General features: G+C 49.2%; 1 protein-coding gene across 9 annotated transcripts in view; it reads right to left on the reverse strand.

Moving 5' to 3' along the window:
• FBXO47 (F-box protein 47) overlaps positions 1 to 24,810 on the reverse strand; it is a 1,641,665-nt gene that overhangs the window by 68,359 nt on the left and 1,548,496 nt on the right. The window lies entirely within an intron of this gene.

The following is a 24,810-nucleotide window of genomic DNA, read 5'->3' on the forward strand; positions in this document are numbered from 1 at the left end:
CTTTGGTGTGCTACGACGCCAGAAAGACTGCGGAGCTGGTTTGTGTGTGGAGGGCGTGTTCTAGTTTACAGTGAAAAATTAAAAGTGCCTAAAAAAAGGGTATCAAAAACAAATTTTAATGAATGATCCCTAAGGCACACAGCAAAGAGTATTATGTGTCTGTATTTTAAAGCCAAGGTTCAGGGTTGGTTAGATACAGAAAATACTCAAATATCTCATAGTCAACATGTTTCAGCCATAGGGGTGGTTATTACCAAGGCATTCGTCAGGACTAAACCCCGGCGGTATGGGCTCTCTAATCACCCACCCTAACCTGGGGACGTGAAAGTGAAAATTACAAAAGTGAAAAAAGTGCGTAAAAATGTGGATAGAGTAAAATACTCATTCCAAAAATACTCCGTAAATTTGGAGTGTCACAGCACTTTCAAAAGGGGCGCTACTAGCACCATGGGTCTCGGGAGGGGGTCGGAGCGACCTGGCACATCGCCCTCAACGCTCACGACCCGCTGCAAACCTAGTTGGTGCCTCAATACCGGACCCCGTTATATCACATCCACCACATATGGGCATTTGGGCCATTGCACGAGGTCAATTACATTTAGACCCTGTCAATATAAGTCTCCCTTGTAACATACTTCATGCCACTGAGATTATATGTATGCCTTTCTAATTCTAGTTAGTGCAGATACCATTACATGAGGTCAATTACATTAGACCCTGTCAATATAAGTCTCCCTTGTAACATACTTTATGCCATTGAGACTATATGTATGCCTTCCATATCCTAGCTCAGTTCGGCAGGATTCTCCACACCTTTGTAAACTGTAGGAAGGCTTCGCGCACCGAAATACACATTGTGTTTCGGCGCATGCGCGAGAGTATAGCGGCTCCTCGCTGAGGTCATTGCGCATGCGCTAAGGTACAGCGTACTCTCAGCGCAGTCGCGATTGCACCAGGACCGAGCACTGCTCTAAGACACATGCGCCTTGGCGAATCAGGCGCTTTTTCGAGACGACTAAGTACGAGGCCCCCAGTCTTCTCCTGTGCACGGCTGAAATCAATTACTCCGGGCTAGTATAAATGCGAGTAGTCTACCTTCCGTTCGGTACCTCCCGGGGCGAGCTCTTGTTGGCATCGAGGTACCGACGGATAGGTAAGACATTTAGATGTTTAGTTTGTTAAAAATTTTTTGGGGAGAACTATACTCTTTGACATTATACTATTGATGGTATTTGGCCATTGTAACTCAAAATGTAATCCTTACTCATCTAGCCATACTTAATAAAGTAGCTTATCTTTTTATTAAGCCTTACTTAAACATACAATTTGTTTCTTAATTTCTGTCTTAGGTTACCTAGTCATAACACTATGTCACATTATGGATTTTTTGCTCTCCTGTTTAAGGAGAACTACTTTGTTATTGAGAATGGAGAATAGTGTACTTCATCAGACACTGATATTATTTCCCGTAGAGCGGGCCTCCCTCCAGAGCAGCCAGCCAGGTAGAGGTGAGGCAGGACTATCCTACAATTGAGGGTAAGTCCACTCTGTGTATGACTATTTTTCAGCACACTAACATGCAATACAGTGTAATAACAGACAGTATGCATAATATTACATGTGATAAATTAGCAAGTTATGTGTGTCTCTCTCTTCCCTTCTGTCTTCACTTTACAGATACCTGGGTATGACCTGACAGATAAATGAAACGCAGGAATACTGGTGGTGTATAATACTTTATTTTTTCAATATTATTATTTTTGTTCACATTACTGCAGCAGCATTTGCACATAAGATTCTGGTCCTGAAGAAAGCCGAAGATACTACAGAATAGATCTATAGGCTGAAACATGTTGACCATTAAGTGACAGTGGTTTACATCCATACCACTGTGCTGTTTCATTTTTAATCCTGACAGGTAGAACACATTAATAAAGTTCTGTGGTGATTCTACTTAGCCAGTTTTAAACTCACGTTTTCACTCCTTTACACAGCGCTGCATACCTCACTACACCCTTCATCTCACTTATGGGATTATCATCCTCTTCTTACTGAAAACATCTCTAAGCTCCTTCTTTAAACACCGAAGTAGTAGCTTCCAGTGTTGACTAGGTTTTCAACACTGGTAAGGAGGACCCATATGATGAAGCATGTCACCTTCGGGTGAGTGAGGGTTCTTATCCTTAAGGGATGATTCCCCCAGTTGATTTAATTTAACTTTCTTGTGAAGCAGATTGGTTTTGAGAGAGGTACCTATTTTGCTTATAAACACCTGTTACGAGACCAGAGGGGTATAATTTGGTATTTACAGCCTGTATAATCGTCATACCTTTCTCTTTCTTATCTTTTTTTGCCTGCTTAATTTCTCTCTGTTTGGCTTCCTTAAGCCAGAGGCGGAAAGAGTCAAACATTGCCGGCCGGGCTTTTTTTTTTAACAAAATTGCTTCTAGATTGTCTTAATATGTCAGGCTCAAAACTACCATTTTGTGGCCACTGCAGAACACCATCTTTCTTTGTGTATCGGATCCATGCCTCGTTAAAGGCAATGGGGCCAACACCATGTTTCGAATAGAGCTCATAAGTGGGAGTTCCAACGGAGGAATTGGACAAGAGTCCTCCAGCGGGGAATCCCTATTGTAATCAAGACAACAAAACTTCCTAAACTTACTAAGACCAGGCATCTTTAATTCACTGATCTACTTACAAACTTCAAGGGGTTAGAGCAAATACTCAGCACAAATGTACTCCCCCTTAGCTTCGGCTATTGCAATGGTCGAATAACAAACCCAAAAACAAAACAATGAAGTGGCGCTACCCACGAATACTTAACCAAGTGTTCTCTCACGCCAACAGAGGTCCGTCTAACGTCTCGCAATACCAGTCGACACCAAAGGGGCCAAGGCAGGGCGGCAGTCAGGGCAGCAGTCGTCAGCAGCCGTCGGAAAGGAGTAGCCGCGCTGCAAAAGACCTTCGGTCCACTTCGACATGCAGGGGTCGCTTGACGTGGTTCGCGAATCCTCAGGAATTTTCTTGCGAGGCTCCTCACGACCCTCGGGCTGAACCGCTACCGCTGAAGCCGCCCTACGTTGGGCGCCAGTTAAAGAACCGGGCCTTATGGGCCTGGCGGCGCAGGGCACGCATTAAATCTCCGAGTTCACCTGCCTTGCCAAACAGTCAGTCAAGACAGGGATCAATCAGCCCAGACATGGATTAGTGGACTCGGCCAGACCCTGACATCGGTTTCGTAAACAAGGGCAGGGGGTTACTTTTTAACAGAAAAGACACGTAGCAGCTGGAAAAAGCAAAAACACTCCGTTCGCCGTGCTGCCTGAGTGAGGGCAACACAAAATGGCGACGGGACACAAATGGCCATTACGATTCTGCTACTGGTGCTGCAGCGCTGCGTGTGTTCTTAAATTTGTATTTTGCACTGTTGTGACCGTATTTTTATTTGTAAAATTATCTCTGCCCCCGATCCCCGTGTATTGCACTGCCCGCATTTCAATCAGTGTTGTGCTTGCTTGGAGAGGACGACAGCGATGTAGGCTGCTCCTCGTTTTTAGCTATTTTTAAAACTGTGACCAGAACTGTATTACAACAGCATTGTAGGCTGTTCTTTGAGCTTAGACACTTACTTCTCCTTCGAGGACGACAGCGAGCTAGGCTGCTCCTCTTTCCCCAAACAAACACCGGCTGCCAATCTGCAGTTAGGCAGACCGGCAGACCAATCAGGGGTCAGCCCCTGAGAGCCGGAGGGCGGAGGCAGGAGCCCGCTCTTCCCTCTACTTAATCACCAGCCTCAGCAGTCGCGCAGCTTACCATTACGATTCTGCTACTGGTGCTGCAGCGCTGCGTGTGTTCTTAAATTTGTATTTTGCACTGTTGTGACCGTATTTTTATTTGTAAAATTATCTCTGCCCCCGATCCCCGTGTATTGCACTGCCCGCATTTCAATCAGTGTTGTGCTTGCTTGGAGAGGACGACAGCGATGTAGGCTGCTCCTCGTTTTTAGCTATTTTTAAAACTGTGACCAGAACTGTATTACAACAGCATTGTAGGCTGTTCTTTGTGCTTAGACACTTACTTCTCCTTCGAGGACGACAGCGAGCTAGGCTGCTCCTCTTTCCCCAAACAAACACCGGCTGCCAATCTGCAGTTAGGCAGACCAATCAGGGGTCAGCCCCTGAGAGCCGGAGGGCGGAGGCAGGAGTCCGCTCTTCTCTCCCCCTACTTAATCAGATGTGTTGGCCGAGGCGCAGCGGACGGGCGCAGCGGGCGCGTCAATGGCGCGCCGAAGGTGCGCCTAAGGTAAGCCCGTCCGCGACCGGCCGGGACCCGGACCCACACCCCCTGCCGGTCTCAACCAGTGTGCTTCCCCCTCTATTCACTACACCCGAGGCGAGTTACTGGCCTATGCAAGCAATGCAGATAATGTTGGTAGGGCTTGTTTTCACGCAGAACCTGGGCTATCTTATGGCCCCTTTTCCTGCCGCGCGTGTCATTGGTGTAGCATGGGTTCTCTCCCATCGGGCCTTCACTCGACTTATATTTCTCATAACGCGAATCTCAGCTGCCTATACTTTAATGCTAGATCCCTACCCAGACACGCTCTGGACGTTTGGGATTTACTTACCTCTAAATTTTATTACCGAAACCTGGCTGTCTGATAATAACACCCCCGACCTAGCAAACGCCCTCCCCTGTAATTACAAGATCATTACACAAGACAGATCTGTTAAAAGAGGAGGGGGCGTAGCTGTGATATTCAGGGAGCACTTGACATGTCAGGTGGAACCAATAGTCTCTTATAGTGAACATCAGACCCTAGCCTTCAGAGTATGCCATGAGGGCTCTACCATACTAGCAGGAGCCGTAGTTAACAATCCCCCTGGACTACAAACCAATTTTGGCGCTAAACTACTCAATCAGCTGTTACCTCTCTGCCTAAAATTTAAGAACTACCTTATTGTTGGGGATTTTAATATCCATTTTGAGAAAATAAACACTCTGGCTACCTCCCAATTAAAAGACGACATGGAGACATTAAATCTCAGACAGTGGGTAGTAGGCCCTACTCATATAGCGGGCCACACATTGGACCTACTTTTTACCAACATAGAGTCAACTCATATATCTGAGGTCCAGCCCTTATCGTGGTCGGATCATTTTCTTATTTCTTTCTCATTTGACCTCCCTCATAAAACTAAGAAACTAAGTATCACTCACAGAACATCTAAACGAGCATGGAGACTAATTGAGGAACCTAACTTTGCCAAACACTTCCAGGAGGCCAAACCTGAATTCCTGCCAGACTCTTCCGTCTGTACAGATGTCGCATCTTTAGATGCAGGCATTCTGCAAACCCTAGATAAGTTAGCCCCAATGCGCATATCCAGGATAAAGGCTCCAACGGAGAAATGGTATACTCCTCATTTAGAAAATCTTAAAAGAGAATGCCAAAGGCTTGAACACCTTTGGAGACAGTCCAAGGACCATGTTGCTAAATTAAACTAGGTCCAGAACCGAAAACAATACACCCTGGCCATCAAACATGCTAAGAAAGATCATTTTACTCAACGTATCCAAGAGAATAGTAATTCTGCGAAAGAACTGTTTAAGATAGTGAAGGAACTGAGCAAACCCACCAGTATTTCACAAACACTTGCCCCCACGACTGAAGCTTGCAATCGCATCAGCACCTTCTTTTCGGAGAAAATTAAGACAATCTATTCAACCTTTTCTCCTCAGCCTGTTAATAGTTATTCTGACAAACCCTTTGATAGTCTGCCAGACACGGAAACCTCAGCAGTTATGTCTGCTGAGGGCATTGCACCCCGTCTAGCTGACTTTGAACTACTATCAGCTGAAGATGTTCGAACAACCATGCTATCAGTTAAATCTGGCTCCCCTTTGGACCCCTGCCCCCATTTTGTGTTTTCTAAGATTGCTTCTACAATCTGCCCTTTAATTACACAACTTTTTAACAAATCGCTCAGTTCTGCTACCTTCCCCGATGCCTGGAAGCATGCTGCTGTGATTCCTCTCTTGAAGAAAGCTGGATCCGATATTCTCAATCCAGAGAACTACAGACCCATTTCTCAGCTCCCTTATTTTTCGAAGGTCCTGGAGAAATTGGTCAATGCCCAGCTGACAAAATACCTGGAAGATAATCTTCTCTTGGATCCCTCCCAGACGGGCTTTAGAGCCAACAATAGCACCGAGGCAACGTTGCTGGCAGTGTCGGACAGTATCAGATCCTCCACTGATCAAGGAGGAGCGGTGGCACTGATACTGCTTGACCTGTCAGCGGCGTTTGACACGGTGTCCCACCACTGTCTGCTGGATATACTTCGGCAGAAAGGAGTCCAATCTAACGCCTTGAAATGGCTTTACTCTTTTTTGAGTAATCGCACCCAGGCAGTCCATATGGGTCAGTTCCAATCTAGGCCCACTTCCATCGACTGCGGAGTACCCCAGGGCGCCTCGCTGAGCCCCACTCTTTTCAATGTATATATGTCATCTTTAGCCGACATTGGAAGGAAGTGGGGCATCGGCATTTGCTCATATGCGGATGACACGCAGTTGACGGTGGCCCTGAATGAGAAGCCGGATATTATCAAGACCAAACTTCATGGCTGTCTTTCGGAAATGGCCCAATGGATGCATGCCCACTGTTTAAAACTGAATGGGGGGAAGTCCGAGATCCTTTTATTTGGTGGTGCCAAGCGAGTGTGGGACATCTCATGGTGGCCGCCCTTGTTGGGTTCAGCCCCTATTCCCAAACAACATGCTAGGAACTTGGGGATTATCATGGATGATGAATTATCCATGAAAGATCATGTGCGATCCCTCTGTGGCAAGGGCTTTGCCACTTTGAAACTGTTAGCCAGGCCTTTTCCCTGGATACCCCTGGACTGTAGACGTTCAGTAACACAGGCCCTATTGGTTAACCGCCTGGACTACGGCAATGCGCTATTTGTGGGGATGAATGAACATCTATTCTCTCGACTACAGGTACTGCAGAACTCGGCTGCGAGACTTATTTGCGACAAGGGCAGGCTAGACTCGGCATCGGAATGTCTGAATACTCTTCATTGGCTTCCAATGCGACTGTTTGTTTTTCATTTCCATATCTGTGCAAATAGACTTTCTTGATTAGGTCTACAGACACTATAACAATATAGTGGCTACACCCTTTTGACTAGTTGTGGCCCTCGATTACAGGAATGGTTTCCCCCGTCTGGGTCTGTTGGTGAAAAACATGTTGTGTACCACAATTACAAAGGTATGATGAGCCAAGACATTTTACATTTTGTCTTTGGCTGTTCACAAATGTCATATGGTAAAGGTGAATGTCCATTGACAACTCCAATTGTTATGAAGCTAATTTTGCATCACTGGTTGACTTACATAGCTGGGCACTATTTGTCCCTCTGTCGTCTCATGACAATGTATGCATTTTGACCATCTCCTGACCAGTATGACTTACCAGTTAGTGTGGTTGTTATGCCTTCCTCTGTACGTTGCTGATTCCTCCCATTAGATGCAGTGACCTCTGCTACTGCAGTTGTCCGTGTTCTGGCTGGATGTGTCAATGGGTGAGAATAGAGAAAAGTAAACAAATGGGAAATATGCTTGTGGAACTCGGGGATTTGCCCATATCTTCTGCGTGCTAACAGTGTTCTGAAGTACTGCCGCAGACGGGGCAGGTAGGAGCAGTGGTGTGTTGGGGATGTAATGGCGTGGCAGAGTGGAAAATGGACAACAGAATATGTGAATGACATATTTACATCTGATGATACTCTCACCTTCTGCTTTGTGATTTAGGCTGGCACAGGGTGATGTACTTCTTAGAGATTTTGTGGCAGGTTTACAAGCCCCTTGAATAAGATTTACACTGCTGTTGCATCACTTCTGTGACACAACGGTGGTGTACTACATACGACACATATAGAATTATTCGCAAGGTGACGCTACTATGAAGCGTCACATTGTGAGGCCCTGCGCAACATTGAACCTGCGTCAGCTTCGATGTAGCCAGGGTGGGCATTCCTTTGGGATAAGCAGCGTACAAATGATTCAGTGAAATCTACAAGGTTTCACTGAGTCACATTTCAGAGGCTGCTGCGAGTGACGCAACCTTACGCCTGCTTGAAGCAGACGTCAGGATTGGCGCAGCATGTTAGGTATGGGCAGTGCATGGACATTATTGGAGTTGCATCGTTCTTGCGACACAACTCCAGCATAGCCCCCCTACACACCATCCGATTCAACACACATCTGTCTATCCCTGCGCCACAGTGCACCACCATCTAAACACAACGCATCAGTGTATGCCCAAGGGTTAATAATAATAATAATAATCCACATTTGTAAAGCGCACAATCACTCGTAAGGGTCTCTAGGCGCTGGGGGCCGTCTGGAAGATTAAGTGAGCTATTGCCCAGAGTCACATGGTGCTGGACTAACCTGCCGCCGGAGCCGGGGATCGAACCCTGATCCCCAGATTCCAGCGTCAGTCGCCCTGGCCGTGGCGCCACACCTCTGGGTTGAATTGCAAGTCACATTGGTACTGACGCTTCCCTGCTAATAACTGTCAATTGCTACTTTATATTTGTAACTTTATTTAGCATTTCCATATAGCATTGCACATTTTCAGTCAATATGAACAGTTATTGGATTTGCAGGGTTGGGTATGTACGGCTGCAGTAGTGTGCCCATGTTTTCAATAGGGGGGGAGGGATTTGCCATTTTTAATGCAAAGGATTCTGGGACTTGGGGTGCTACATACAGAGGGTGACACATGAGTCTCTGACTGACTATATTTTTATTTACACCTTGGACAAGTTCCTTAACCCCTTCCGCGCTCATGACGAGCTGAGCTCGTCATGAGTTGCGCCGCTCGCACACTCATGACGAGCTCAGCTCGTCATGTAAAGCAGTATTTTAAAAAAGTCAGCGCACAGCGGGAAAACCGCTAGCGCTGATGCGGTTAATAACAATGACAGTGTAACACAGACAATCTTTTCATGCACTTTTCCTTTTCATTCCACTTACCTGGTACCACATAGCGGACGTCACTGACAGGCACCCCATGGACCAAGTGGGGGTGTATTGTTGTGAGGATATCCTCCTCCAGTGGGGTGAGCTGGATGAGGGGTCCAGGGCATGCAGCAGGGAGGATCCTGCTTAACTCAATCCTTGAGTATTTCTCCTTCACCCTCTGCCTTTCGTCCTGCCACTTTTTTTTTATGTCCTGTACTGTGCGCCTCTCCTCCCCCAAGGCTGAGACAGCAGTGGCTATCTTCTGCCATAGCTCTGCCTTCTGTGCCCCACTGGTGCAGTAGGGGGGGAGTCCATATAGGCGCTTGTGGTGCCTGACTATGAACTCCACAAGCATGGTGGTCTCCTCTACTGTGAAGTTCCTTTTTCTCCTCATGTCCATTTTCTGTGGCACTGTGAGCATTGTAGACACAATCTCTCTGTGGACAAACCGGTTCCTTCAATGTGTGCTGCTTTTATGTGTTTTCTAGTGCTGGTCAATTATTGCTAATTGGCTTCAGCTGGAGCGTGGTGGGGGATGGTAGGCACTGGTAACATTCACCATGGGAAAATGGGGCTGTTGGCTGGGATTGGCTGCAGTGTATCAGCTGATCCCTGGTGGGGGATGGTAGGCACTTGAACAGGTGTTTACCCTTGGCTAACATGACCAACTGCCAAAATTCCTATCTTCCGGCCCGAAATCGGAATTTCCGGCCCGTAATCGTAAATTACGGCAAAACTCCGTAAATTACCGGACGTATTCGTAAATTCCGCCGGAGTGCCGTAAATTACGGACCGGCGGCGGAAATTACGGCCCGGCGGCGGACGTAAAGTTAGTAGTCTTAAGTTCATTCTGTGAATACTAAAAGTAGTAAGTTCATTCTGTGAATCCCGAAAGTAGTAAGTTCATTCTGTGAATCCCGAAAGTAGTAAGTGTATTCTGTGAATGCCAAAAGTAGTAAGTGCATTCTGTGAATACCAAAATAGTAGTAAGCTTAGGATTTAGTCTTAAGTTCATTCTGTGAACCGGGCCCTTAGTGTTAGACGTGTTCAGTTTATAGCATGAACCAGATCCAAACTCATGTGCCTAACGTTCCATTTCTGGTAAAACCGCAACAGGATCAGATGTTATAATCGCTATATCATCGGCATATGCGAGGACACAAAAATAATCCTGTCGAACAAAAAAAGGTTTAATCTGGGCACTCCTCTCCAACATGTTTAAAAAATAGGGTTAATGTACAAAGCAACCAGCAACGGGGAGCAAGGACACCCCTGCTGTGTGCCTCTAGAGATCTCTAAAGGTTCAGATGCAAGCCCCATTGAGCAGATCTTGGCCACGGGAAATCAATATGAAACCCGCAGAGCCTGAATATACCCCTGGCCAAACCCTATCTGCTGCAGGACCCCCCCAAAGGAAGCCCCACACAACTCAATCGAATGTCTTTTGATCGAAATCAATCCTAGATCCCTGGACTCCACCTGAGCACTATCAAATAAGGTCACTACTCTACTGATAAGACTCACTGTTCTCCTGCCAGGTATAAAACTGTGTTGTCTTCAGGGGACCAGGGAGGAGATGACTTTAGCCAATCGATTCGCAAGAATTTTGGCATAGATTTTCCTGTCACAATTAACAAGGGAGATCGGGCGATAGAACCCCGGAATGATCAGGTGGTTTATCCTTCTTCCTAAATATAAATATAACAATATTAGCTTCATCCCAAGACTGTGGTGCGCCCCCAGTCTGCGCTACTTGCAAAACGGCCAACTTGTCCATTATAAGATCTTGAAAAAAGGTCCTATAGACCTCTGAAGAACGCTTATCCGGACCGGCCGCCTTACACATCATCATGCTATTAATAGCTTGCTCTAATTCATCAATAGTAATAGGGCTGCCCAGCATCCCAGCTTCCACCTGATCCAACCGCTCCAATAATAAATGTTAAAGCCCCAGATCCCTAGCATGTTGCCCCGAGTCCAGTTCTGTGTACAGATCTTTATAGAAGTTATAAAACATCTTGAGGATCTCCTGGGGATCATGTACCGTGGAGCCCAGAGCATTCTTCATGCCATCTATTCTTAGAGCGGCCTCCTTTGAGCGTACCCTTTGAGCTAAGAAGCGCCCTGTGGCCTCGCCATACTCGTAGCAATCCTTTTTATTTAGCTGATATTTTAGTGCAATTTCCTTGCTCCATAGTAGATTCATATTAGCCTTAAATCTAGCCAGATTAGTTTGTAGATCAGCAATAATATCCGCCGAGATACCCATACCAGATTTTCTTCAGCTGCTTTGAGTTTGCTACATAATTCTTGAACTGCTAGTTCAGTTGGCTTTTGTTTATGCAGTCCATAGCTCAGAACCTCCCCTCTGAAACAAGCTTTAAAGGTATCCCAAAGAACCTCGTACGACGTGGAATGCCGATTGTTTCGGAGGAAGTCCTTAATCCAAACCTTCATGTGATCAATAAAAATAATATCCAAAAGGAGCTTCCTATCGAAAGTAAAAACCCTTGGGGTTATACATGAACCCAGTGCAGGAATATCCAATACTACTGGCGCATGGTCCGAGGTGATTCTGGGGAAAATTTGTATCTTAGCTCATGTAAATAATAGAGGAGATACAAAAAAAGAAACAAGCCGTACTAGCTTCTTATGCGGGTGAGAGTAGAAAGTGAACCCGGTATCAAGCATATGGAGCGTGCCCCAAACATTGGTCGAGCCATGATCCGACAGTAAATGGTATAATGCCTTAAAAACCCTGGGCTTCCCCCCTTTATAATCTTGGATGCAGGATTGAAGTTCCTTCCTGATCAAATTAATAATGAAATCCCCACATAGCACAAGTGGGATAGGCCATAGTACCAGTTCTAAATTTAACAGCTTCAGGGCGGGGCCCTCATCGGAATTGGAACCATACACTGTACACAGAGTGAACTTCGCTCCCCCCAGAATACATTCCAGAATGGCACAGCGTCCTTGATTGTCTACTAAAACACGTCCTTGATGTTGGGGGCAAGTTGGCGTAAGCAAGCTCGGACGTATGAGCTGGCTGCTCCCGGGCTCCTGCACCCACATGCAGTATTGGTGAGGCATTAAGGTGAAGGAGGAAGGAAAACAAAATTGCAAAGGAGAGCAGCAACTTACTGAAGCTGGGCATTGGCATCGGTCCTCTTGGCTTGCTGAGCATTGCTGCTCCAGTCATTTAGGCGAGCTTGCAACGCCTGCATACTGTCTATTGGAGCATACCGTGGAGCCGGCGTTGGTGTCGCAGCACGGCTGCTACGCGCTATGGAAGCCGGAGAGGGGAGGGCTTTGTTGCTCTGAAGATGCCTCCCAAGATCAGGAGAGGGAGGGTTTGTCCTCTGGTTGACCCTGTCGGAGCCGGAACTGTAGGTCTCAGGAATTCGGCCAGTTCAGCTATTGTCAGCAAAACTGCTAAAAATAACGCGGCAGCAATGGGAGAGAAAACTATGAAAGACAATATGGGTAAGCGCACTACTCCTCTTTTATTTTCAGCGGGGAAGGATAAAAATGAAAGTTATTAACTCCCCCTAAGGTCAAACCACTTTTGCAAGCAACAGGGGGTAGGACATTTTTTTACCCCACGGTAGAACACGGTGGTGGGGAAAAAGACGTTGTAACTGCCCATATTAACACTGGCAGCTCTGACTTTGGATTGTTATCTATCTCTGATGCAACTCAAATGACGAAGACGCTTTAGGGGGGGCAGCCTGCATGCTACTTTATTCAGTGTTTCCAAACCATGACACCCGGAGATAACCCATGCTTCAGATGTTGAAAATATTGAAAGCTCTGGTCCTGAATCAAAGAAGTACACTCAAAGCTCAAAGTCTCCAATGAAGGAGATAGAATCTGGGGATTCTTTTTTCTCTCTATCGGGTCATTCTAATTCTTCTAGCGATGACCTAAAGTCAATTTTCAAGGCCCAGGCTAAAACCGGTATGCACGGTGACGGTGGCAGTGACCTTAGCAGTACTTCATCTGGAGGATACTAGTGGTAATAGCCCTCGGACACTCCATAAGAAACCAGACTCTAGAGAAGGAGCCAAGCAGGTGAATGGTGGTAATGGTAGTAATGTGCGACAATGGGACTACTTCTTTTCAACAGAGATAGGCACTGGATGTGGGCGCAGCCCTGAAACTGCCAAAGAAAGTCGAGCAGGTTCATCAGAAGAGATTTCACTGGCCCTGATTTACCAAACTATCATGACTCACAGGGAGGAGACACATGCAGAGAGTCAGAGGGCGCAAAGCTCTTTTTAAAAAAAATGTTTTTATTGATTACTTGTGACAACTTGTCATGGCAGATACATTGCAGATAATACATTTACATTCTGTGATGTCTTTGCACATTATTAAAGAAGACAGAAGAAAAGGAACAAAAAAACAGGTCATAACAATGCATATTACAAATCCAAAAACTATACTCAGGAGGAAGAAAAATGAGCAGGAGGAGAAAAAAGAGGCGCACCTGGACAAAAGGAAGAACAAAAGACCCTGAAAAAAGGGAAGGAAGACCCTTTATTGTCTTAACCAATGCCATATCTTATTTTACTCCAACCATCTAATGATTGGGGCCCAGATTTTCCTTCCCAATTCTCGTCTCCACGCCCTCACAACCTATATACGGCCGATTCCATATTATATAAAGCTAATAACCGGGACCGCCAATTGATAAATGTAGGAGAATCAGAGCTAATCCACTGGGAAGTTATACATAGTCTCAAAATATACATTCCTATAAATACAAATCCAATCTCATAAATTATCCGAGCATTACCATCCAGATTACCTTCTAAACCCAAAATGATTAAATCTGATGTTAATGTTTGATGTTAATGTTACCGGAATATTAAGAATCAAGTTTAGAAAGGATTCAATATCCTGTATATATTTAGCTAGATTGGGACAAGCGAAAAATTTGTATGGAATCAGCAGCCCATGTCCCACACCTGCTACATGAGCTGCCCAGTGAGCCCCCCATTTGAAGACCTTTACAGGAGTATGATATAAATCAAAGTCGGACATAAAATGTTGGGTCCTCAAACAACCTGTTGTTACAATCCTATTGGCTAATTCCAGTGACCTCTCAAGATCCACACGTTCCTTTCTGAACTTTCTCTCTCATCTAGCATTCTGAATGCTCATATCATCCGGAAGGCCTTCCAATAATATTTGATATATTTTCCCTATCCGAGATCTATTCCCTATTGTGTCCACCAGAGCTATTTTCCCCAGATTTAGACCCCGCCGTTGCATAATTTTGCCCAGGAAACTCCTAATCTGCAAGAGTTTAAAAAAAAATCTCTTCTAGAGTGTTAAAATTGGGGGTCTCTGGTTGGCGCAAGTATTCACTTGTGACAAGCAGGGACCCTCTCCTTTAAGTCAGGGCAAAGGATGACCCCTTAGAATTACCCTTGCTCACCCTATAGGTGCGTGGCGTGAGCAGCCAAGGCTATTCTTCAGGCGTTTCTGAGTTAAGCATTTGTAAACACACACACAGTAAAATGTACCAATCCCCCCACAAATGGACACCAGGCTGTGAATATATAAAAATACGTTCCTTTATGTAAAAAAAAAAAATATATATATATATATATATATATATATATATATATATATATATGCAGACAAGACTTATCACAAGACCAAATATAACGTTTTTTAGATTAGGCCACAGATTGTAAATAGGCAAGCTGTTCTAGTTCACAAAAGGTTTCTTTTCACTTCAAATTACTTCCTAACAGTTCTCTTAGTTCTCTGCACACCTTTCCCCGACTGAGGCTCAGGCCGGGCTGTCTGTGCGGCTCGTAGCGCTTCCCTGCGCGTCGTACGGACCGAGAGGCGGAGTCCTGCTGACTCCCAAGCTTCTCGCGGTGCGTCACGTACAGCTCTAGTGCGGCTCGCACTTGGATGCAAAGGAAGAGCCGTCCGGGCCGGGTACGCGACGCTGGCTGTCAGCGGGGCGGCGGACAGCGGGGAGCGTACGGGACACGGCGAGGCACACAGAAATAATGGGGAAATAAAACGTTGCGGGCCCCGAGCCCGTGGTGTGCTGGTTCGTTCTCAGGTGCGATGTCCACGCTCGACTTGGTCTACCCGCGGGCAGACAGGTTGGTGCGCTTTGGTCGCGGGCGTACCTTGGGGTCTGATAAGGCAGCAGGCGAGCTCACAAAGGCGGTCGCGGCACGGGGGACCTCCGGTACGGGTCGTACGGGGGGAGATCCTTCAGGGTGCGGCGTGACGCACAAGTTACTACTTGTGTAACGATATATCTGTAAGAGACATTAGTTAGTGATAGATTCCTTACCTTAGAATATCCCCAGGCGTCAGACTGGATCTGGAAATTTTTTGCGCATCGGTAGGCGTCGTCTGCGGCTCCGCGTCCGTCGTCGGCGTCGTGGGCGCCGTGATGACGTCGTCAGAGTACTTAGACGCCGCCTCCGCGTGCTGACGTCAGTTCTTAGACACAGCTTTTCCGCGCCAGAAGCGCTGAGCCAACACTGGTGCCATTGAAACTAGGGCCCTGAAAGGGGGAAACCTTAACCCTAGATATCGGTTCGCAGAACGGGGAGGATGGGTGGGTCGGTAAGGAATCTATCATTAACTAATGTCTCCTACAGATATATCGTTACACAAGTAGTAACTTGTGCATCTGAAAGAGACACATTAGTGATAGATTCCTTACCTTAGAATAGATACCCCAGCAATACCAACCCCGGTGGTGGGTCTGCGAACCAATAATCACACCAGAAAGTCCTGGAGGACAGAACGGCCAAAGACGCCATCCCTCCGGACTTGGCTGTCCAGGCAGTAGTGTCTTGCAAACGTGTTCAGCGAGGCCCACGTAGCTGCCTGACAGATGTCTTGTAAGGGCACTCCCCGGCCCAGGGCAGTCGAAGTCGCCGTGGCTCGGGTGGAATGAGCCCGCAACCCAACAGGGGGCTCCTTTTTAGCCAAGGAGTAACATGCCTGGATACACAAGATGATCCACCGGGAGATGGTCCTCTTGTGCACCGCTTTCCCCTTCTTAGCGCCCACGTAACCAACAAAGAGTTGGTCATCCACCCGAAACTGGCGTGTGCGATCCAAATAGAATGAGAGCGCACGTTTTGGGTCCAGACGGGGGAGCCGCTCTTCCTCTTTAGAAGGATGCGGTGGCGGGAAGAAGGTTGGCAAGGTGATAGACTGCCCGATGTGGAAGGCTGTGACAACCTTGGGCAGGAAAGACGGCTTAGTGCGCAACACAACCTTGTCCGGATGGACAGAAAGGAAAGGAGGAGTACAAGAAAGGGCCTGGAGCTCACTCACTCTCCTGGCAGAGGTGATGGCAACCAGGAAGGCAGTCTTCAAGGTAAGAAGACGGAGAGGACAGTTGTGAAGTGGCTCAAAGGGAGCGCACATCAGAAACGTAAGAACAAGGTTCAAGTCCCACTGAAGCATCACAAACGGAACAGGAGAGAAAGTGTGTGTGATGCCCTTCAGAAATTGATTTACAATAGGGGACTTGAACAAGGAAGGTTGATCAGGCAGCCGTAGAAAGGCTGAAAGGGCAGAATGGTAGCCCTTGATAGTGCCCAGAGCAGAGCCCTGCTGGGCAAGAGAGAGAAGGAAGAGAAGAACCTCAGAAAGAGGGGCAGCAAGAGGATCCACAGCCTTTGCTGTGCACCTTGCCACAAATCTGTTCCACCTGCAGGCGTATACCGACTTTGTGGAGGGGCGCCTGGCTGCCAGAATGACATTACAGACTTCAGGAGGCAAGTCAAATGGCCTCAACTGTCCCCGCTAAATCTCCAAGCATGGAGGTGGAGACTGGACAGGTTCGGGTGGAGGACCGTCCCTTCTGCTGCGACAGAAGGTCCTCCTAAAGAGGCAGACGAACCGGGGGATCGACTGACATACTGAGTAGCTCTGGATACCAGAACCTTCGTGCTCAGTCCGGAGCCACAAGGATGACTTGTGCCCGGTCGCGCTTGATCTTCTTCAGCACTCTGGGCAGAAGTGGTATAGGCGGAAAGGGGTATAACAGACCGCAACTCCACACGTGACGAAAAGCATCGCCGAGCGAGTGCTGCCTTGGAAATTCCAAAGCGCAGAACTGATGACATTGCGCGTTCTCTTCGGTGGCGAATAGATCTAACCAAGGCTCTCCCCATTGCTGAATGAGGCCTTGCGCCACGTCCGAGTTCAGACGCCATTCGTGATCCATCATGCACCGACGGCTGAGTTCGTCCGCCCTGGCGTTCAGAGAACCTGCCAAGTGTTGAACCACCAGGGTCACGCCCTGCTGTTCCAGCCACTGCCAGAGGCGCAGAGCCTCCTGGCAAAGGGTCCACGACCCCACCCCGCCCTGTTTGTTGCAGTACCACATGGCGGTGGTGTTGTCCGTGAACACCTGCACTACACTCCCCCGGACAGAGGGGAGGAATGCCTTCAGTGCTAGACGAATCGGCCGCAGCTCCAAAAGGTTGATATGGAGCTGGGACTCCGCCGGAGACCAGAGGCCTCTGATCTCCGCCTCTCCCATGTGGCCTCCCCAGCCCTGGAGGGACGTGTCCACCACAACTATGTGCTCCGGCTGGGGAAAGGAGAGGGATCTGCCACTGACCCAATTGCGGACCGTGAGCCACCACTGCAGCTGTCTCGCAGTGTCCTCCGAGATCAGGACGTGGTCGGACAGGTTGCCCTGATGCTGGGCCCACTGAAACTTCAGGTCCCACTGCAGAGCCCGCATCCGCCACCTGGCGTGATGCACCAGTAGGATGCTGGAGGCCATCAGCCCCAGCGTCAACCTGAACGAGACCCGGGATAAAGGCTGAAATATCGGAATCGGAGCCTGAATATCCCGGACCCGCTGTTCGGGTGGATAAACCCGAAACTGCGCTGAGTCGAGAACAGCTCCAATGAAGAGGAGCTTCTGAGAGGGGCACAGGTGTGACTTTGGCACATTGATGGAGAACCCCAGCTGGTGCAGGAGATCTGCCGTAGTCTGGAGGTGGCTGACGACTGTCTGGGGCGAGCCCGCATTCAACAGCCAGTCGTCGAGGTAGGGGAAGACTGAAACCCCTAACCTGCGCAGATGAGCTGCGACCACCGCCATCACCTTTGTGAACACCCGTGGGGCGCTGGTAAGGCCGAAGGGGAGCACGGTATACTGAAAGTGCTCGTGGCCAACCGTGAACCGCAGGTAGCGCCGGTGGGCCGGCAGGACGGGGATGTGGAAATAGGCATCCTGCAAGTCCAACGCTACCATCCAGTCTCCTGGGTCCAGGGCAGCCAAAACCTGAGCCAGAGTCAGCATTTTGAACTTCTCCTTCCGGAGGAAGCCGTTGACGTTCCGTAGGTCCAAGATAGGGCGTAGGCCCCCTTTGCCCTTCTTGGGTACCAGAAAGTAGTGGGAGTAGCAACCACACCCTACTTCTGGCCCAGGAACGTGCTCGATGGCCCCCTTGGCCAAGAGAGCCGTAACTTCCTCCTGCAGAAGTCGCAAATGATCCCCGATACACCGTGGTTCTGCGGTGGCATGGCTGGAGGAGTCGCCTCGAAGGGGAGGGAGTAGCCCCTTCGCACGATCTGCAGGTCCCACCTGTCTGACGTGACAGTGCGCCAGTGGAGGTGGTGATGGCGAACCCTGCCCCCCACTGGCGTCACAAGGGCCTGAAAACACGGACTAGGAGGGTTTTGAGGCGGATGCTGCGGGGGAAGGTGTGGACTGACCTCACCGTTGACCCCGACCGCAGCCACGGCGGTTTCCACAGCCGCCACCGCGTTGGGTATTACCCTGCGGAGCGTGGCTGGCAGCACGTGTGGGAACACCCCTTCCGTGGCCACGAAAGGAGTGAAAGGCAGCCGATTGCTGGCGCGGGGCCGAGAGGCCCAAGGACTTGGCCATAGCCCTGGAGTCCTTAAAGCGCTCAAGCTCATGGTCTGCCTTGTCGCCAAAAAGGCGACGCCCATCAAACGGCATGTCCATCAGTGTGTTTTGGACATCAGCCGAAAAGTTGGCGGACCTCAACCAGGCGTGGCGTCTGACCGCCACTGTCGTTGCCATCGCTCTACCTAGTGAGTCGGTGGTATCCAGCCCACACCGGATAGAATATCTGGCTGCATCCCGGCCCTCCACAAGGGCTTGGCCGAGTTTGGCCCGTACCTCCAACGGACACTCTGGCAGCACTTCCGCAATCGTATCCCACAGAGAGTGGGTGTAGCGGCCCAAGAGGCATGCGGTGTTGGAAGACCGCAGTCCCAGACTAAGGGAGGAGAAGATCTTTTTACCGTACTGCTCGTACCTCTTGGATTCTCTGTCCGGCGGAGCCGACGGGAATGCGGTCTGGGAATTGGAGGCCTGGATGACCAGGCTCTCGGGGGTGGGGTGGGTGGACAGGAAACATGTGTCGCCCGGAGACGGGCGGTGGCGTCTGGCCACGTTCCTATCTACGGGCGAACCCGTAGCGGGCTTGGACCAAGTGCCCAAAAGAACGTCGGTTAAGGCCTCGTTAAACGGCAGCAGAGGCTCGGCTGAGCATGACTGCGGCTTAAGGACCTTAGTGAGGAGGCTAGTCCTCACGGCCGCGACGGGGAGCTCAAGGCCCAAGGCCTTGGCCGCCCTCATCAACACCACACTATAGGTTGCCCCCTCCTCCGTAGCCACGGTAGGAGGTGAGACAAAGCCAGTGTCTGGCGAAGTGTCAATACCACTGGCCTCCCCAAGTTCACCTGCCCAGTCCTCATGCGACTGGCATTCACGTGCCAGAGGGTCCTCAGACCCCTCCCAATCCTCCTCATCACCCATCTCCTGGTACTCAGGGTAAGAATATGATGGGTCCGGTTCATGGAATGTAAACTCTCCGAACGGCGTCTGAAGCGGCGCCGGAACCAGGTCGAGGAAGGCCTCGGGGACGGCGCCGCCCGAGGACGGCGCCGGGGGTGACACCTGTGGAGTCGGCGCCGGGGAGGTCGTTAAGTCCACCGGCGATGACCCGGATCCGGATCGAGCGGGGCCCTGCGGCGCCGGCGGCGTCGGAGCCGAAGCACCCGATGGCGTCGGGGCCGAAGCCCCCGACCCGCTAGGACCCCCAGACGGGTCCGCTGGGCCTGAAGGCGCCGCAGAGCCCGACGGAGGAGAGAGAGACCTCATGGCCATGAGGAACCGCTCGATCTCCTCCGGCGTTGCGTGAGGCCCAGGGACCAGAGGGTAATGAGGCCGGACGCGGCGCCTGCAACTCCGACGGAGCCGCGTGGGCGGTGCCACCTGAACCCCCTGCCGCGTCGCGCGAGCGTCAGGGGGAGTCGGAAGAGCGATGACGTTGCTTCGACTTCTTGTGCTTACCTGACGACTTCGACCCGGAGGAGTGATGTCGACTCCCGGAGCTATGATGGCTCCGCTCCCGCGACCGGTCCCTCGACCTCCGTCCGGACCGGGACCTCTCTAGGCGCGGGGCCGACTGCCGGAGTTCGAGCCGCTTACAAGACCGCTCCCGCCTAGCCTTCGAAGTCAAGGCCCGGCAGTCGGAACAGGTCTTGTCGTCGTGGTCGACGCCGAGACAGTGGAGACACCGACGGTGAGGGTCGGTGACCGACATCAGCTGGTCGCAATCCTCACAGGGCTTAAAACCTGGCATCCCTACCGGCACCGTTCGGAGTCGAAGGCTTCGAAAAAGAATGATCAAAAGATCAAAAAGTTTTAGTCAAAAAGTGACTAAGGTACCACTTTTTCCGGATCTGCGCTGCTGGCACGGAAAAAAGAAGAACTGACGTCAGCACGCGGAGGTGGCGTCTAAGTACTCCGACGACGTCATCACGGCGCCCACGACGGATGCAGAGCCGAAGACGATGCCTACCGGCGTGCAAGGGTACTGCTACGCAAAAAAATTCCGGATCCAGTCTGTCGCCTGGGGATATTCTAAGGTAAGGAATCTATCACTAACGTGTCTCTTTCAGATCTTTTCCACAGGTCCGAGGGCACAGCGGGGCGGCCGGGTGCGAAGCCATGCACAGGCGGCCGTCCAGGCTTGGAAGTGCAGTCGTAGGACCAGGATTCCGGCGGGAGGGGGGAAGACCAGCAATCCAGGCGCTCCAGTAGCGAGAAGGGGCAGAGGAGCAGTCGGCCTGACCCGAGGGGCAGAGAGCGGCTCTAGGCAGAGCGAGGCTCTCAATGGGTAGAAGGGCGGGCCGCTCCCGAGTGCCAAAACTCTAGGAGGGGGCGAGGGGGGCGCAGTCTTACCTCCGGCGGAAGGAACTCACGGCTCCGTTGCAGATGAGCCAAGACACAGAGAACCCACTAGTCCTGGGGTTCAGATCAGGGGGCAAGCTCAAACAAGCCCTTGGAGAATGTTTCAAAGCACAAGTCTGCAAAGTCTTTTCAATAAGTCTTCTCCTCTCCTTCCTCAGCAAGGCAAGCAGCAGGCCAGTCCTTCCAGCGTCTTCTTCTCCTTCTAGTTGGGCAGAGGTTCTTTGTGGGAAACAGGATTCTGATTTACAAGGAGCAGGGCTCCTACTTTTATACAGCATTTCTTTTGTCTTCTCAGGCCAGGGGGGCCTCTGCATAACTTCATTCAGTCTCTGAGCACTTGTTGGGTGTACTTCTGGTTTCTGCTTTCAGTGTGAGGGGCAGGCACATCAGACGCTCCACAGGAGGTGGAGCCAGCATTGTGTGGACAGGGGCAGCCAGGAGTACCTTGTTGACAGTGCTTCGCCCTTCCTGGGCCAGGTGCAGGCTGAGTCATCAGTCGCTCCCCAGGGGGCGGAGCCAGTATTGTGGTGGCAGAGCACAGCCCTATTAAGAGTCCAGGGGTACTCCCACCTCCCACTAAGGTGTAATCCTTGCATTCACCACCTGTCATCCCCCAGCCCTGTCACTCACATATCCCAGACAGCCAGATACACATCTAAGCAGAGGCGGGCTGAAATGGTTAGGCAAGCAAATGCTAACTTTCTAAAAGAGCATTTGCAAACACAGGATATTAAAATAAACTTTACTAAAAGAAGTATTTTATTATTCTGAGTTCCGGCATACTAAACTTTAGTTTATACCATGTTCCCTGAGCCTGCTGGGATTATAGAGTGTAATAATTCCAGCAGCCCATCTGGCCTAAGAGAACAGGTAGCCTTACAATAGTGAAAAACGAATTTGGCTGTAATTCACTATTAGGACATGCCACACTCATCAGAGCATGTCCTACCTTACACTTACAATGCACCCTGCCCTTGGGCCTACCATAGGGGTGACTAATATGAAGTTAAGGGAAGGTTTTGAGGCTGGCAAGTGTGTGCACTTGCCCAGCCAGCATGACAGTACCAGACTGCACGCAGGTTCTGCAGTGGCAGACCCTAGACACATTTTAAAAGGCTGCTTCTGTGGGTGGCGCAACCAGCACTGCAGGCCCACTAGCAGTATTGGCATTTACAAGCCCTGGCACTCCTGGTGCACTTTACTGGGGACTGACAGTAAATCCAATGAACCAATCAGGAATATCAATCACAGTTACATTTTTCATAGGGAGCAGTTGCACTGCGGCATGGGTTGGCCGTTGCGCAGTGCCCTGAGCAGCAGACACCAGCAAAAACATCTGAGGCACATCAGCAAAAAGTGGAAGGGAAACTCACGCCAAGGTGCCAGGTCTAACATAGAGAGACCAAACTTCTCTTGTAAGTTAATAAAAGAAGCAAGTAGACCTTCACAACAGACATCCCTTCAAATAAATAAATAAAGCATTAATTTCTAAATTTCCCCAACTAAAAGTCATTTGATCTTGAAATATTGGTAGTAAAAGACCGTGAGACAAAAAAGGAGTATATGCATTGATATTGGAGATCCTAAACCTGCGACGTATCTTTCTCCAAATTGAGTAGGCCGACTGGATTATTTTGAATTTAGGGGCAGATTTACAAGCCACTTGCATTACTTTTGCCCAACGTTGCGTCATCTAGGGAGATGCGTCACATTGTAAGGCCCTGCGCCACATTATACCTGCGTCAGGTATAACGTATGCAGGGTGGGCGTTCCCACGCAAAAAGCCATGTAGAACTGACAAAGTGAAATTTTCAACATTTCACTGAGTCACTCTATTCCTTCACTGCGTCACAATCCCTAAGCCTGCTCAGGCCAGGTGTAAGGAATGACGTAGGGCTTTTTGAATGGTACTCACCAATCTATTGTGACGCATTGCTGGAGTTGCGTCACTTTCATGAGCAACTCCAGCAATGCGTCACTTTTGGGCCAACAGACGCGTCAGAGTTTCTGACGCATCTGTCAATCCATGCCCCGTGGTGCGCTGTATTGTAAATACGGCGCATCCATGGGACGCAAGGGTTTTGCATGGTGGTGCAGAAAAAGATGCATCACTTTCTTGTAAATCTGCCCCTTATTCTTCGCTCTAAAAGTTTGACTAAGCATTGCCTAGCATCATCCCCAAGTGCTATTTCATAAATGGTTGGTCTAGCTGCGACCGGAACATTTGCCTTGGCCCCTGTCTACAGTATCCCCATATGTTGTAAAAGTGCTGCCCACTGATACAGAAGAAGGCTCAACCACCCCTCGATCTTGGTAGCCTCATCCATTTACTTGCCCTTCTGGCTCTGCGGTACCCCTATAAAAATTTAAAGCATGCTCTTTCTGCTTTGGCAATACAAAATGCCGGGATTTCCAGGGGTATAGTCCGGAACAAATATAAGAACTTTGGAAAGATCAACATTTTGATGACATTGCAGCGACCCTGCATTGATAAATGTAAATGATCAATCATTGGCAGAATATTTAGCTCTGGTATACGCGCCACTGAAGCTGTGATCTTCACCCCCAGATAGGTAGCTACAGGAACGGTTGGAATATCTGCCGGGACCAATGTATCCGCGTGCAAGATCTGAGTTGTATCAATATTTAATTTATATCCTGAAACAGAACCAAATTGTTCAGCCAGGTCTTTCACTACAGGGAGGGCGTATCTTATATCGGTCGTAAATATTGCGATATCATCCGCGTACTCAACATTGTTGACCTTTGCTGCTTTAATATTCACATTCGCATCCAATTTATTAAGGAAAAGATCGATATGTAACGAGAATAACAATGGAGAACAGGGGCATCCCTGCCTGGTACCTCTGCTTATGCGAAATGATTTAGATTATTGTCTAGATACACAGATTTGTGTTTCAGATAGTGCATAAGGTGCCTGTATTGCTTGGATAAAATCTGTGGATAGTACCTTCCATTGTAGGACAGACCACAGACATCTCCAGGAGACCCTGTCGAACGCTTTCTCTGCGTCCAACAGGATAATCCAGAGAGGTGACTTTGTGGCCTGAGCCCAATCAAAATGGGCGATGGCTCGCCTAACATGGTCCGTGGTATCCCGGCCAGGGATGAACCCGTGTTGGTGAATGGAAACCAATGGAGTGATAATCTTTCCCAGCCTTAAGGCTATGATTTTTGAAAAAAAATTACTGTCAGCACTAATAAGCGAGATAGGCCTATATGATGATGGGCTAAGTGCGGGTTTGTCTTTTTTTTAAAACTACTATGGTGGTCTTCCGCCAAGAATCAGTTGTCTGACCCTTTTGAGTTAGTTGAAATAGAGACTTGAGCCCAATTCGGAGTACTTGCCGAAATGTCAAATAAAATTCTAGGGTTAACGTATCTGGGCCCACAGCCTTGCCAGCAGCTAATGAGGTTATTGCATGCTCAACCTCTTCCCAAGTGATCAGGGCGGGAAGAATCTCGTTTTGTTCTGGTGTGACCTTCACTGT

This window comes from Lissotriton helveticus, chromosome 5_1 (assembly GCF_964261635.1).
Source record: "Lissotriton helveticus chromosome 5_1, aLisHel1.1, whole genome shotgun sequence".
NCBI lineage: Eukaryota > Metazoa > Chordata > Amphibia > Caudata > Salamandridae > Lissotriton > Lissotriton helveticus.